Below are 6,014 nucleotides of genomic sequence, written 5' to 3'. Positions count from 1 at the left end.
AATTAAAAAAAGAAAATAATAACTTAGAAGAATTAGATAGAAAAAAGTGATGTGATAACACTTTTTCTATTAATCACACATTCAAAAACATGTCAATATATAAAATTTTATAACATCTTCAATGAATAGAAATTTATATAACTAAATTGAAATTGAATCATGATCTGGCATTTAAAAATATTCCATATTACTTGAAATAGATATTTAAATTCAACTAATCAGCCTAGTAGTTTGTGTCCAATATAAATTCATTCAAAAATAGACATAACTGGCATTTTGAAATTCCCGCTATGAGTATTGATCAGGTCAGAGTACTGTGTCTAGAACTTTTGGATTGGTTCTTAGTTTGAATTCAACTAAAATTGAGTTTATACAAATGATAAATAGGAGCTCTAGTACATGCGTTTCTATCTAGCAATAAATAATGGTTGATTGTAATCATTAATTGGGAATTATTAATTTTTATGACTATCATGGATTTTAATAAGTAATGGCAAGTCATGGTTTTACAATAGTTACTAGTTCAGGTAGTGTCAAAGTACTTCTTTTAGCCATTAGATTCTTATGTTACACTGGAGATATGCTTATAATGCCAATATTTATTTAAATAAGGGCGATATGCTGATAAAACCGGTTGAAATTGGTGATGAAATAGATTATTTATTGTAAGGGAAGCAGTTTTACGGTGATAGTTGAGGGGTTTTGTCATAATAAGCTGATGATTTTCCAACTCTCGCCCGAGTTTTGTGGGTTCTGGTAGTGACTCTAAATCCATCAACTTAGGCTTGTTATACTGACCTTGCGTAGGGGTTAACCGTGATCAAGGAGGCGGTTCCCCCAGGATGAGGCTAACCATTGCACTGCGGTTAGTTGACTTCTGCGAATATGAAGGATAAAGTTATCTTTCCGTGCGCAAAATTTTTGAGTTTCGGGATAGCGGGTTCGCGTCCCGGCCCTAATATGATTAATGAATGACCTTGAAATCAAGGTAAACCACCAAGACCAAGAATTATGAAATTCACATTTGACAAATCAAATGTAGCAAGAGGAAAACTTACTGGGGAAACAGGACACACAAAAGGAACAAATTATTCGACCTTTAAATCAAATTAATCAATGAATGGACAGAGTATTCAATAATTTTGAGTTTGATAGAAAGGCTCATGTGCAAAAACCACGTTTTGAGAAAAACTCTGTCAAAGATTCATGCTCAAACGCTTGATACTGCATTTATTAAATCGTTGTCCAGAAAAAACATAGAGGTATAAAAGTTTGTTGAGAAAATGGCACTTTCATGGAAAAAGGGCCTGAAGTTCTTAGTGCCCTTTCTCCATAAAACTCCTCTAATCTATAGACTAGCCTACTAAGGATAGCAATATTTTCGTAAAAGCAATCTTTTCCACGCGCTTGGTCAAGCATGACAACGCGTGCACTTTCACATAATATACGCATCTAATGTGATCATACCCTAAAGGTGCAATTCCTCAGGATCACATACGGTTGGAGCAAATAACCTATAAATTCAATGATGATTCATTAGAAACGAATCATAAAAGCAATAGAGTGGCTAACACTTCTAATTCATCTGCCACCATAACATAACGTTCATTCAACATAAAAATCTAATGAATGTATAGGTTATGTGTTATTTGTTTAGGTTACTGTATGTGTTATTAGGTTTAGGTTATGTGTTATTATTTATTATGTTTAGGTTTATGTGTTATTTTATTTGGTTAGCGCTTGGTCATGCATGACCACATACGCTTCCAATGTGATCATACCCTAAAAGTGCAATTCCTTAGGGACGACTCAGGCTCAACTCACACTTACGCGACTCAGGTCGAGAAGAGACTGCGACTCTAGTCTCTTCTCGACGCAGCAAGATGTGTTTTCAAATGGTGACGTCACGGAGATTAGAATCGACTGATCTGAGTGTCACCATTTGGAAACACATGCTACGTCGAGAATAAACTAGAGTCGCAGAAAAGACTCGACTCTAGTCGCGAGCATGTGTTTCCAAATGACGAAATTGCGGAGACTAGAATCGACTGGTCTGAGTGTCACCATTTGGAAACACATGCTCTCGACTAGAGTCGAGTCTCTTCTCGACCTGAGTCGCATAAGTGTGAGTTGAGCCTCAAGCCGCGTGGCTGGTGGCATGCCAAATGACCGATTCCCATTTGGCCGAAATTATTATTTTGTCGCAAAAGATCGAAAATTGAAGAATCCCAAATGGTAGAATTGAAACTTGTACTTTCCCAAATGGTCGAATCCCAAATGATCGAAAAGTTTTAATAGTAATCTCATTTGGCCGAAAATCTCAGCTGTCGCAAAAGGTCGAAAATTTGATTTTCCCATCTGACCGATTCTCAAACAGTCGAATCCCATTTGATAGAAAAATGTTGTAGTTCGTCGCAAATGGTCGAATCCTATTAGGTAGAAGAGTTTTGTATTTTGTCGCAAATAGTCGAATCCCAAAAGGTCGAAAGTATACTTTCCCATATGGTCGAATCCTATCTAGCCGATGAGATTCGATCATTTGCGACAAACTACAACATTTTTCTATCAAATGGGATTCGACTGCTTGAGAATCGGTCAGATGGGAAAATCAAATTTTCGACCTTTTGCGACAGTTGAGATTTTCGGCCAAATGAGATTACTATTAAAACTTTTCGATCATTTGGGATTCGACCATTTGGGAAAGTTCAAGTTTTAGTGGCATGTCAAATGACCGATTCCCATTTGGCCGAAATTATTATTTTGTTGCAAAAGATCGAAAATTGAAGAATCCCAAATGGTAGAATTGAAACTTGTACTTTCCCAAATGGTCGAATCCCAAATGATCGAAAAGTTTTAATAGTAATCTCATTTGGCCGAAAATCTCAACTGTCGCAAAAGGTCGAAAATTTGATTTTCCCATCTGACCGATTCTCATACAGTCGAATCCCATTTGATAGAAAAATGTTGCTGTTCGTCGCAAATGGTCGAATCCTATTAGGTCGAAAAGTTTTGTAGTTTGTCGCAAAAAGACGAATCCCATTTGGTAGAAAAGTTTTGAATTTTGTCGCAAATGATCGAATCCCATCAGACCGATAGCCGAGTGAGAAACTGGAGAAGGAAATAGAAAAACCGGTTCTACCGATTGCGCTCAGAATTTGTTGAGTTGAGCCGGCATGAATGTATGAGCTGCGCCCCTAGATTTTACATGCTATATCCGATCACGAAAAAACTTGGCACACACTTACAAGAAGAAGAAGAAGAAGAAGAAGAAGAAGAAGAAGAAGAAGAAGAAGAAGAAGAAGAAGAAGAAAATATATGTCTTCATGGTTTAATGCTGTTCTTAGTGAGAATTTGTGTGTAATTTTGGCTTCAAAATTCATAAAATATCTTAATTAATTCAATGTGCAGTGATAATTAATTGTGATATTTAACTATAATTTGGTGTTTTAATTTTTCTAAATTTGGGAATGGAATAGTTTTGGGCCAAGCCTGTTGTTCCTTCCCAATCATATTTATATGATTTGTTATTGTATCCACGTATAAATAAATAAATAAATAAATAATTTTACGTACGTTTCCATGAATTACACTCAGTATTCTGGTGCCTGATTTATCATACTTCTACATACCTTACATCAATTTATCATCGGTGCTGCGTTAGAAAATGAATTAAGTTATATGCTTTGTTTAATAACATACAAGGAACACAATCCCGTTTTTTCGAACAGATACTGACTTCTGATACTGACTTGTGAGTGATATTGTTCCAGCATTAACACTTTGTTCTTTATCTAGGAGAGCATACAATTTTCTAAAATTAAAAATGAACTTACCATTACCAGTATTGTTAACTTTATCAATGTTGACAAGGAATATTAAATGTCTTCCAGGACTTCTAAAAGAAGTTCTCACATTCATGACAGCAAAATTGAAAGCTAAGGAGACAATCGAGAAATTGACTATCTTGAGCTTTGATGAGATGAGTATAGATTCACGTGTAGTGTATGACAAAAGAGAAGACCAAATTCTTTAACCACACTCAAAAGTTCAGGTTGTGATGGCAAGGAGTCTATGTAGGATAGATAGATAGATAGATGAAGAATTTATTTTTCACTTCAAAAAACAATACAAAATAATATCAAATTAAATACAATATCATTCGTCACCAATCAATACCATAGTTCATAATAATCCGAAAATTCTTAGGCATAGCCAAGCCGTCAGCCGGAGTTGATAGTTATTTAATCTATATCTCATCCTTATCTTCTAGTTTTTGTCAATGTTCTCACAGTAGGCTACAGAGTGAACGGGCTGCACAATGTCATGCGATAGCACTCAATAAACTTTATAAGGCAACTGGGAAGTTAGCACTAAATATTAGTCACTCATAGCACAGTAGTCCGTCTATGCTTGGAGTCTTATCATTTTCAGTTCATTTGAGAAACCTGAATCATTATTATAGGCCTAGAGATGAACTACACATTGATACAAAGTAAATTATTCTTACTTATTAATTGAACATATAAATAATTCTTTATGAAATGAAGTGATACAATGATAATTTGAACTCATTTGAACAATAAATAATCATCTTCAATTAAACCGATGAACTCAATCATACATGTCCAGAGCTATATGTACAGTTTTCGGTTTGGGAACAATATTTACAATGACATATTTATTTTCTATAATCCACAAGTATTATTAGAGTACAGCTATTTTTAGAAATTAAATTCATCCACAAGGAGCTTTCTATATCTCAATTTTACATTCACATATCCCGCTAGACCTTTCCAGTTTTTACCATTTAAATACTCTTGGACCATTTCATCCGTTATCACCGAGCTTCCAAACCATTTTACTCGGTACTCTGATAGCACCTTACATTTTCCTATAAAATGATAAATGTCTTTAATTTCTTGACTATTACATAGTGAACAAATATAGCTGTTCCCCCCTATCTACTCTAAAATTCAAGGGTAATAATGATCCTCTCGCTCTGAAAATTATGCTAATCATCCTTCTTTTATTTGAGTCGTTTAAATAATCTTTCATAACTGCGTTATTGGTTCTTAACGTATAATATATTTGATGAAACTGAGAATTTGAAGCTTTCTCCCACCAAGTTCCCAGTACATTACGGCGAATTTTATCAATTATATTGTCGCATGTCATCTCCCAACGATTTGGCTGAGTTATAGGGTCCACCCATCCCTCATTAAATTGATTAAATAATTGTTTCCATTCACTACACCAGCCACTATTACTCTGTACCACTAAGCTTGTTAATATTTTAGGGAATCTATGGTCAGGTAATGCAAGTGCTTTCAATATGTATTTGAAATGGATTTTTAGGGTCTGTAGCCACATAATATCCCTCCCGCTTTCTAAATATAGAATATAGTTGGGCGTATTCTGCGGTAACCCGAACATTCGTTTCATGAAAAATCTATTGGAACATTCTACATCCTCCCTACGTTAATACCCCTACACCTGACCAGCATACGTGATAGTTGTTCTACTCACTGTCTCGAAAACTTGCCATTTAGTGGATAACGGTACATCTTCGCTGCCTATAAACTTCCGCCATAAACTATTAATACCGTATCTTGCTGATGTTAGCTTACTTGAAAAATGTTTGCTGAGGGACAAAGTGGGAGTGAACGTAACCCCTAGATATTTATACTCATTTACAATTTGAATGGGATCCTCACCATAGTACCATTTTTCATTTCGACTTAATCTACCTCCTTTCCTAAAAACCATAATCTTAGATTTATCTTTGTTTAATACTAAGTTCCATCGAAAACAGTACTGTTGCAGCCTATTTATCATACTTTGTAACTCCCTAATATTATCAGAAAATATCACTAAATCATCTGCATAAAGAAGGGAATTAATTTTAGAGTTCCCCACCCTCAATCCTCCACCTACACATTCACAAATATCATGCGTGAAAATCGAGAACAAAATTGGAGAGAGTAGGCAGCCCTGTTTTAATCCGCTCTCAAATC

At 35.1% G+C, this 6,014-nt stretch overlaps 1 non-coding gene across 1 annotated transcript; it reads left to right on the top strand.

Moving 5' to 3' along the window:
- The first annotated feature begins 790 nt into the window (after positions 1 to 790).
- Positions 791 to 953, top strand: LOC120353943. Its single transcript, XR_005572693.1, has one exon. It is a non-coding gene; the product is annotated as a U1 spliceosomal RNA (small nuclear RNA).
- The last annotated feature ends 5,061 nt before the right edge of the window (positions 954 to 6,014 follow it).

The sequence above is a fragment of the Nilaparvata lugens genome, chromosome 12 (genome assembly GCF_014356525.2).
Source record: "Nilaparvata lugens isolate BPH chromosome 12, ASM1435652v1, whole genome shotgun sequence".
NCBI classification, from domain to species: Eukaryota; Metazoa; Arthropoda; class Insecta; order Hemiptera; family Delphacidae; genus Nilaparvata; species Nilaparvata lugens.
Note: the sequence above shows the minus strand (reverse complement) of the source record. Positions and strands in the feature narration are given on the sequence as shown.